A 10,668-nucleotide genomic window follows, 5' to 3' on the forward strand; every position below is an offset into this window, starting at 1 on the left:
CACAAGGCGTTCCTGGCAGCTGTGAGCGAGCGCAGGAGCAATTGAGGTTCAGGAGGGAACTCGAGAGCCCCGTGCTCACTGGCACTCATCACGGGCAGGAGACGCTTACGCTTAACAGCTCAACTGAGCCCTCTAACACCTGCCTAAGTGCTGAATATTATTGCGATTAAAATATAAGGGCCTCTTGCTGCCTCTCCTCCGTGGAGCTGGGTAAGGGCTGCGATGGGGAAGCGACGGAGGCACAACCCCACCGGCAGGAGTAAAAACCTTCCTGAAGGTACCTTTCGCAGCCAAGGGCCAGCTCCAAATGGACCACAATTACTGGTTAGACAATAACTGAGATTTCCAGGAAGTTTTCTGAGTAAAGCATCTGCTAATGTAGGTTTGGAGAGGGCTTTTTGGTTTGATTTTGGGGGGGGGGGTTGTTGGTTTTTTTTTTGAGAGAGAGGAAATCCCTACCAGTCAGCCCATTTTATCCATATTTCATTTCCACCCTTGCCACCCCCATCCCATCTCCTCCGTGCTCATGCAGACAAGGGTGACACAGTCAGGGCAGGCCGTGCCGTGGGGTCCAGGAGGGGATGGGATGGGGATCAGCAGCCCGGGGGTGGGGGGAGCCCTTCTGCCCCCCGTTTTGCAATGCTGTGGGACACCAGCTCTGCCCTGCCCACAGGGTCTCACAGAGAGGGACGGAGGACCCCATGGCTGTTTACTTGCCACGGAGGTGGTTTCCGTGTTCTCTGTTTTTCAGGGTTTTTAACTGACGACGGTCATCGGCATTTCTAATTTCAATCTAATAAAAGTGGGGAAAGACCGGCTAAAGGCTGCTGTGATTTTCTTTCCCACTTGTGCGCTGAGGTGTGCCTGTTCGCCAACAGCCAACATAAGCCGGAGTCCTGCTTCAGCTGGGAAGTAGGAAGAGACGTGGCAAAGGCTTGGGGAAACTTTTTTCCTCTAAGGAAGCAGCTGATTTGTAGTGAACTGTGTGTACGCTTAGCTGCTGATGTACTTTTTGGCCGGGGAATATCTGGGGAGATATTTGGAAGCTATCTAACCTCATCAGGCCTTCTGGAGAAAGCATTGATGTCTCCAAAGGGGCAGCAATTGATATGTCCAAAGTGAGCAGGGTATGCATTCGTGTCTGCACACACGCGCGTCTGTGTGTCATTTGACAATAAATCATCAGCCCCCCCAAAAAAATCAAAGATGAGCACAAGGAGCAGTTCTTTGCAGAAAGAAATGTCAGGACCTTTATATCCTCGCTATCAATTCCCTTCAGTTCGGTAATCCATATGGCAAGATGAAAGGGCAACCCCCGCTGCTGCTAATTGTTCCTGCCAAAGGGAAACAGCCGAACTATTCGCACTGCAACCACTCAGGCTCAAAGGGAGATCTAAATTAACCCCTCAGCGGCCAGTTTGCCCCAGGCCAACCACTGGCATCCCTGGTGGGAGGCGGGTTCTAGCTCCAGCCTCGGCAGCCACGAGCCGTATATTCCCCAAGGACTCATAAGCAAGTCTTAGGCTCCAACAACCCTCTCCGAGACCTCATTAGACATCTGGCAGAATTCGGCAAGACATCAAGTATCTCTCTCTACGCTGCCATGTATTTTGACAGGATCCCGACGCAGCGACGGGACCGCAGTGTGATCAGCTCTTAGGTTTCATTCGAAGAAGTGTTTTCGCTCTGGTGTAAGAGAAATCTACCCACCCCTCACAGACCATATGCCACCTTTTTAGTACATTTGCTGACGATCCAAAAAGCACTAAGAGAGCCGGAATGCTGCCCCAGTGACTCCCGGATCCTCTTTTACAGTACAAAAAGGGCTGCAAGGTTCTGGAAAAAAAAAAACGAGGCACAGAAAGATTCCCATGGGATCAGTGCTACACAAGAAGCCCAGGCAGGGGGACAGGTCACTACCCGGTCTCCTGGCTCTCAGAGGGCTCTCCTCTCCTACAGGCAGCAGGTCACCCCGCCGAGACCATCCTGGCCCTTCCATGGAACCCAGAGCCCAGTATTTCCAGAAACGCAGGGCTGTGAAGGTCTGTGTCTGGAGGATGGTGGAGAAAGGGTTAACCCCACCCCACTCCCAGCTATTAGCTGCCCAGCTGGGCCAGACTGGGAGGAACTGGGAGATTACCAGCAGCTATAAAGGCGTGCTGGGAGGGCAGGGAGAGCTTTGCTGGAAGAGCTGGGATGGGGCAGGAGGCCTGGCTGGGATTTAGGAAGGGATAAGGCAGGCAGTTCCCTGCACTAATCACTGCCTGCATCCTCTCTTGGACCTATGGAAAAGATGGAGAAAAGGCACCTGCTTGCTTTTAATACCACAGGTAAGAGGGGAAACTCGGTCACTGCCTTCCTCCTCCTGGCTGCTGAGCTGGTCTCCAAGCAAGGGTGTAGGAAAGAAGGATTCCTTATCCTGGGCTGTGGGACTAGTGGTTAATCCCTTCAATAGCAAGAAGTTCCTCAGCTGTCCACGGAGGCAGGAGGCTGCTGTGCAAGAATAATGGAAGGCAGATTTAAAAGGGTCAAGAGAGATCCTGAAAACTGCTGAATAATGTGCCTGGGGCTTCACAGGAGACTTGGGCCTGGGAGGGGGGGGCAGGTGAATGGCGTTAATAGTAATGGGAATCGGGGCACAGCAAGGGAGAATTTATATACACTGAGCAGAGGCAAAACTTAGAAATGCATGCCCTCAAGTGAGAGAAACCAACTGCTTCCCAGGCCAGGAAATAGTTTTTGGTAACTGTAGTGCATCAGGCAGCGCTGTGTGCCAGGCGGAGCAAACAGCCTGTCTCCGGGCCAGAGAGGAACATCCCGACTCAGGCACGCAGTCTGCCAGCAAGAGAGAAAGCCCTGTGTGCTTACCCAAAGATAGACCGTGACAGACTGCTGTGATTTGGTTTGTTTGTCTGTTTTTCTCCTGAAGACGCTTGTGTTTCTAAGTGAGGGAGGTGTGGTAGGCTTAATGTAAAGGAGCTTCACAAAAACATTTGATTTTGTGGGAATGCTCATTAGCTCAAATGAAGACTATAAAAGAAGAGTTGTCAAAGTGAGACATCTAAAGAGAAGATAATGAGTTGTACTGCAAAGCACAACGGAGTGGAAGGAAAGGTACATGTGTAGTTTCTCTGAAGGATTTATCTTGCAACCACTGTTGATTCACATGAAGAATTGAAAGACTTCAAATTTGGGGGATTGAAAGACAGGATGAAAGGCAGTGGTTCAACACCGTGATTGAGGGGCTGACTGCAAGACTCCTTGCTGCTGGAAAGCGCAGATGAAGATCTGGGTGCACCTGCTGATTGCCACATGGATGTTTGCCACCAGTGGGACAAGATGTTACAGCTATTAAAAAAAAAAAAAAAAAAAAAACAACAGAAGGAAAAAAAAGCAAATGCATTCAAGGGTCACAGCCAGAGAGTTTCAGCTGGGAGAAACCTTTGGTGATCCCAGAAATGTTATGCACAATCCTGGCCAGCCACCATAGAGAAAGCTGACCTGAAACGGGAATAACTGGGAATGCAACGGTGCAGGAAATCCTTTCCAGCCTCATTTATGTTCCTGCCTACCAGCAGTGTGGTGGCCGCTGTCACCTAAACACCCTCTGTCTATTAAATACCTTCTCTGTGGTGTCCCAGAGGTTACTGCGCCACAGACTTGCCAAGGGCAAGAGGGATGTCCCCTCCCTGGGCTAGCTAGCCCCAAACTGTCTCTCCAAAAAGTTTTTTAACCTGCCTGGGAAATCTGTCCTGAAATATAAGCAGGCAGGAAAGCAAGATGGAGAAGGGGCCAAGGACACAGCGAGCTGGTAGACAGGAGAAAATGAGAGAAGGGAGGAGGAGAAAACAGACGCTGATGCATAACGAGTGCCTTGTAATGAGCTGGGATGGAGCCCGTCCCCAACCAGCCGCTTTACAAGGCACAGGGGGGCTGCGGGCGCCGGGAGGGAGCGGAAAGCGCCGCCACGCTCCGGAGGTGTTACTTTTCTGATTTTTAATAAGCTTCGGCTGCTCCCTGTGAACGTGCCGGCTCCCTTCAGAGGTGGCAGCTCTGTAACTGGGGCATCGCTCCGGCCCCCGTTGTCAGCGTCTCTCGAAGGTGAGAGAAAATTCCTACGAGCACCAGGTTTGCTGGCGTTGAGAGGCGCTGGGCTGAGAACAGCCCGCCTCGGAAATACTACTGAGCCGACACGTGGGGTTCCTCCCACGCTTGGCAGGGAGGGAAGGCTTAAAAGCATAATTTGTCCAGGAATAAAAAAAGCGGTGTCTTTGTGCCAGTTGGCTCGGAGGCAGCGAGGTGCAGCAGGGAAAACATGATTTTGTTTGGTGGGTTTGTCATCTCTCCGGTAGAGACTGGCTCGTAATTACTGCTTTTTACCACTTCTAGGTGGATCGCGTGTTAGAGTGGGTTGTTTCCTACAGTGCCCTGATATGTAAATTGTGGAGCAGGAGGTTTTTAGCGAGGTGTTTCGGAAGAGCTGTGGGATGCCGGCAGCGAGGCCGGGGATGACCCCATGGAGCGAGGTGGTGTCTCCTCGCTGTTCGGATCCAGCTAACCCAGGTGCTGCCCATCCCAAATGCACCCCTCGCCATGGTCATGAAGCCCTCAGCAGTCCTTTGCCACCAGCAGTGAAGGAGAGGAGATGCCAAAAGCGCAAGTTACCCTGAAAGTGTTTGGAGACCTAGGTGCTCTTCCATGGCTCAGGTCAGTGTTTGGACTATTTATGAGGTTTTCCCACTTCCACACACTTTAGGAGAGAAAACATCCCAAGATTTCTCCCTGATGCTATCAGAATGGGGAGACATGTCCCCCCAGGTGATGGGAGGGGACGAGCCCAGCTCAAGAGGGACCTGCTGGTGCAGCAGCTGCAGTGGCTCCTTCGGCAATCAGCGACTGCTGGGCAACAGCAGGGCCAAAAGCATTTGGACCTTAAAAGCCATGGAAAGTCTTTCTTATGATGAGATATTTCTTTCACTGGCTGATTGCTTTGCCTTCCTTCCCTCTGCTATCTGTCACATGTAAACATATTCTAAGGAAAAATGAATTCCTGAGGTCCCAGATCCCGCTGTGCGTCCATGTCCATAAACGGTTGTTCTGGTGACCGCCGCAAAGGGCAGGGGATCCAGATGGCCAGTGAATATTGCACTGATCCTGTTTTCACATGGCAGCAAAAGCCCTCCCAAAGGAGGAGAGGAGTGAGGAGGAAGGTCTCATCGTGTCTGACCGCTTGTTTGGAGACCAACTTTGGCTCCCATCAGCGCCAAAGCCCCAGGATGTATCCTATCCTCTTGCGCTAATTTAGTTACAGCCACGGTGAGCTTTCTCTTGCAAGATGAAAGTGGGCTAAAGGCAGCTGGGAGAGGAACTTCAGAAAAGATGACAGCAACACGAGCTTCTCCGGCTCGGTGCCGCGGACGCTGCCGTGCGTGGCAAGGGCCAAATGATTGGGATAATTGCTCTCCCAGCAATACACTGACTATGTACATTTAGCTTTCAATTAATTTGCTGGCTCTAAATGAACTGCCTCCTATTGCTTTCAGCAATCAAGTCTTGTTAATTGAAAATAGCGTTTATCTTATCTCTAGGAGGAGGCTGGACAAAAGTAGGGCAGCAAAATCCCGTGTGAAGGTAGCGCCAAGTGAAAGGAGGAGGGGGAAAACGGAGCCGAGGGAGGAGAGCAGCCAGGGTGGCCAAGGGAAAAAGTTCAGGCTTTATCTTTCTTTTTTCCTCGATGGTTTCAATGCTTTCAGGGTGTCCTGATTTGGAAGGGCTTTTCTCTTTACCCGGACTGGTGTGGTCCCACTTCCAGCTGGCTGTGCGGCCTCAGTGGGGTTATTTGTGCTCGGGGGGCACTGGCTCATGCTGCGAGGGCTCGTGAACACAGGGCTGTGTGTGCCCCGCTGCTCCCTCCGACATCTCGGTGCTGGCAGGGACCCCTGGAGCACAGGAGTAGCAGCTCACGCCTGGGTAAAACAGAGCATTTAATGCATTTTCTCGGGTGCCAGAGAAATTCATCCCCTCTTTGTTTTCACAGGGGCAGCCATGCTCCTGGAGGAGTGGTTGAAATGTCAAAAGCGTCTTGAAAAGGAAACAACCCCAAAAGCCTGCCTCCTGCTCCATTTCCCAAGGAAAGCCCTTAAAAAGAAGGTTGCCAGCCATGCTGTACTGCTTGAAGAACGATCCCAGTTTCTTACCTTTAAATTAAGTTGCAAAGTAAGTCCTTAAGACACGAGATCCAGCACAGGTTTGGCTTTCGTTTTTTCTCTTTCTTGGTCTGATTACTTAAACCCCCTCTGTGAGTTTCCCACCAATCGAACCTAGTGTTATCTCATACACACAGTCGTCATCTCATTAAAGGGAAATCAGAGAAACTGACTTTAATAAATTTTAACACCCTGTGTGAAAAATCTGGCAATTAAAGCTTCTTGCCCCCGGACCTTTGAAAGCGACACGTGGCAAATCCCCTTCAGTCTTTAATAAGTGCGGCTCATCAAAGGATGGTGGCATGCAGGACTAGGAAAGGAGGCAGGGGAAGGAAAGAAATAGGAGCATCAAGACTTAAAGAGTCTGAAAGACGAAAGATGAGCCTCGATTTTTTTTCTTTTTTTTTACCCTCCTTCCAGAAACTGAGGAGAGAACAAGCACCATTAGAAGGAGACTGATAAGCCCAGCTCACTCTGGAGGGGAGGGAGGTGGGATGGAGGTGGGTCCAACCAGGCAGCACTGGGCATGCACCCTTACACTGAGACACTCAGAGAATAGTACTTGCCCTCCAAGCACAGTTCTGTGATGATTTTTGTTGTTGTCATTGCTGATTTCAAAAGGCAAAATGTTCTGGAGAGAGGCAAGCAGGTGGGTATCAAGCAAGGCCATGGACCAGGTTGGCTGCTCCTCTGTAGACCTTCTGGGAAAGCATCTTAGAGATAAATTTGTCATCGGAATAAATTCATCCTCCTCACCACCCATCGATAACAACCATTCCTAGTATTGCCTTTCTGGGGAAAGGGTTTGAGGTGTTTTTTATGGATGAGGAGAGAACAGGTGGATTTTATCACTGCTGAAGCTTGGCCAGTGGGAAGGAGACGTACTAACTAGGTGTTCAACTTTCCTGTAATCATATGGGGACCTGTCAAGATATCGTGGTCCTTCTAGCTCCTTCTGAAACCTTGAGCAGGTTTTCTGAGCTCTCAATCACCTGATATTCCCGGTTGTTTGTATGACAGATTATGATCTTCATTCCCTTATGGCTTACATTAAAAGCGTCTAAAGTAGCACAAACCTCTTGGAAGAAAGACACAAAGTATGTCTGTTGTTTTTGTGACTTAAATTGTCATATCTCTTAGTCTGGGGCTAAAATATTTCTTTTTTTCTTTTCATTCCAGTCCTTTGTTATCTGGTCCTTCCAGGATGGCAAGAGATGATGAATGAAGCAGATCTGACAGAAGAAATCACTGATTTGGTGCACAGGCAGGTGAAACACAAGCAGTGAGGAACTGATGATGGACTGGAACTCATTAGCATGAAAATCCTCAGGTGCCTCATAAGGTTTCTCCTCTGACTCCGCTGAAGCGATAACACCACTGGAAATGTTTTTTCCAGAAAAGGAATAGCCAGCCGGGGACTATTGGTTTGATTGGATTACAGTGAAGCTTCACATCAGGCCTGAAACACAATCTGCGGAGGCAACAAAAGTTTGCTGGAAGACAAGACCAAGACAGGAGACTGTGCGATGCAGCTTGGCTTTCGCCCAGCACGAGAGCCAGGGGAGGTGAGCCACAAGCTGAAAATGGACAGTGTGGCAGGTGGAAGGACATGAGGAAACTTGCTCCGGGTAGGCTGAGGAACCCAAAATGATGCAGAGCAATTGGAAAAAGAGAGCTTAAAGTAGGTCCTGGATAGGTAACTGGGACAGCATTGCCTCTTCCCCTCCAGAGGGAAGGAAACCTGGTCAGCCTCCACGGACAATGCTTGGTAGCCATGTGAAGAAGCGTTACTGCCTCTGTTTGCCGCTGTGGAGCACAGAAATGCTACAGGAAAACTTCTGTATTAAGGATGGCTGATCCAGCCTTCTTGGAGTACCCAAATGACTTCTCCTGTCTTTACATAGTTCCTGTGACCATTTCTTCCATCCCTGTCTTTCCTCTTACATGTTTCCCCGCCTGGAGACCTGATCTCACTGGGGCAGGCTGTGCTTCTATGGCAAAAGGACAGGTCTCCTGGCCAGTCCCTGGTGTGATGGGCACACAGCCAGCTGGCAGCTCACCCGCTCTCCCCACCGGGTTTCCTGCCAGATCTCTAGTTCTCTCCTTGCCACCTAGTGTCCACTCGTGTTTAGGACTCTGGTTTATCCCAAAGATTCAAACAATATATGTGACTCTTGGTCTTTAGGGAAGACACTCCTTTTAGTCAGTTGGATGATGTTGACACGGGTCAAAGAGGACAGGCCATTTTTGCTGACACCAGCCACCCTCCACGCGCTTGCAGAAGCAATGTGCTGTGCACGTGTGTTTGTGCAAAGGGTGAGAGGGTACATTTCTCCAGCGGGATCTTTGAGCCCTTACAAAAATAGAGGAGAACACAGCTGCCTTGAAGCCCAGACTCACCCGAAGCTTGTGCAAACCAGTCAGAGGCCGTGTCCCAACCACCAGCCCTGCAGTGGGGACAAAGCCCAGGAGAGGAGCCCACGCAGGGCAGCACAAAGCCCTCTCCCGTCGAACCCAGCCCCTCGCACCCCATTTGTGACCCCTATCCCCAGTGCTCCCCTGTAAATGCTGCCCTGCAGCAGCAGCTTACCCCAGGAGGACCAAGCCAGGAGGGTCCCTGCCTGCGTGGTGGCTGTCGCTGGGTGGCCTGTGACCGTCCTATGCCAAAATAGACCATTTTAGGGAGAGCTTTTGTTCTGGCTTTGATTTCAGCAGTTACACGTCATTCCATGTTTCTAGGCTTGAGGGGACACTCAGCACCGGTCGTGCCGTGTCCTGCGTTGTCATTGCCTTTGGCTTCACACCCAGAGCAATCCAAGCACCTCGGGTCGCCTGTCATCCAGCCCTCTCTCAGCACGAGCCTTTCCTTATCAGGGAAAAATAGTCCGTGGGCCTTTTATCACACCCCCAGGCCCTGCTCCAGCCCCCAGGACTCCGGTTCTTCTGTGACTACAGCAGCGTTTAATTTCTAAGGCAATTTAGTTTTGGGCAAACAAGCAATCTCATCACCCCTGGCCGCTGCCGCCTGCCTGCAGCATCCCGCATCAGAGCAGCCGCTCCGCTCGTCAGCTGCTGGGGGGGAAACGCGGCTGGGAGCCCCGGGCAGGCGCACGGGCCAGGGGCTGCAGGAAGTCGAGGTGTTTGATGTTCACCTTATTTATTTATTTAGCAGCCACCTTCTCTGCGAGAGTCCCTTTCTGCGGAGGAGCGATAAGCCGCTCTTGGCTCCTGCTTGCCCACCCCTGCTGGCTCCGTTTTTCTGCCAGGCACCATCTCGTTAGCATGCACCAAAAAGCCCCTGCTTACATCCCTGCCAGGCTGCCCTTCTGCCCTGCCTCCAAGACAGCGCCGGCGTGCCATGGAAACAGCCGACCGAGCGTTCAGGCTCAGCAGAGCCCGAGTGTGCAAGGGAGAGGGACGAGGGATGGCTCCAGAGATGCCCAGGGAGCCCACAAGACGGAGATGCAGCTCCAGAATTAAATTGCCACTGCTCTTCTCACAGCTGGGCATGGTATGGTATGGCATGGTAAGCAATTTAAAGATGTATAATTAAGTCAACTGGCTTGCATGGCACAGCTAAAGGTCAATGCAGCATGTCTGGAGCTTCACCTGGGGTGACGGAGGGCTGAGCCCAGCAGGCCCCATACTTGGAGCCCCTTCCCGCGTGTCACCGGTGGGAGCACATCCCTTGGCGTGGGCTCTGCGCGGGAACTTGTACCTCCCCATGTTGGTGCAGCTTGTCCCCAGCTGTGCCCTGCCATGCTCTCCCGCCCACCGCACCTCCCTGTGCCCCTGGTCCCCCCCCCCATTTCTCCAGCCCACACTAAAGCCTCATCGCTCTGCTGGGGTTGGGGCAGTGGTGGAAGTGTGCTCCTGTTGGGGCAGAGCTCTGCCAGGAGATGCTCCTGCATCCCGCCTGTCTAGTTGATCCACTCTGCAATGCTCCTGGCCTCCATAGTGGAGCAACTGGGGGGAGAGACACGCTGCTGGGGAAAATCTTCTTAAAAAAAGGGGTTTGGTAGCGCCTCCCATCACAGCCGCAGGCTCGGTGCCACGAGGTGAAGAGACGGGGAAAGCTGTTTATCCAGCGGTACCTAGGAGCGCAGGAGGATGCGAACGCCCAGGCAACAGTTCTGTTTGTCTCCCCAAATACAAGAGAGGCAAGTTACGGCAGAACCTTTCCCCTGGGCCAGGCAGACAGCAAGGGGGCATCTGTTAACACGCACGGGTTAGTCGCTTGTGAGCGCTGAGCGCAGGGTCACTGGGGCTGCAGAAACATCGCTCCAGTCACTGAATTAACAGCAGCCCTCTCGTGTAATTGGGAGCCCGCGTCTGTGTGCACAAGCCTTGTGCTGGCAGCAGCTGGGCTCCCATCCCGGCTCGGCCACAGATCTGCCGGTCGACCCTGGGCGAGCGGCCCCGCTTCCGCAGTGCCTGGGAGCCGTGCGTTGGAAAGGGCTGG

Source organism: Chroicocephalus ridibundus, chromosome 11 (genome assembly GCF_963924245.1).
Source record: "Chroicocephalus ridibundus chromosome 11, bChrRid1.1, whole genome shotgun sequence".
NCBI lineage: Eukaryota > Metazoa > Chordata > Aves > Charadriiformes > Laridae > Chroicocephalus > Chroicocephalus ridibundus.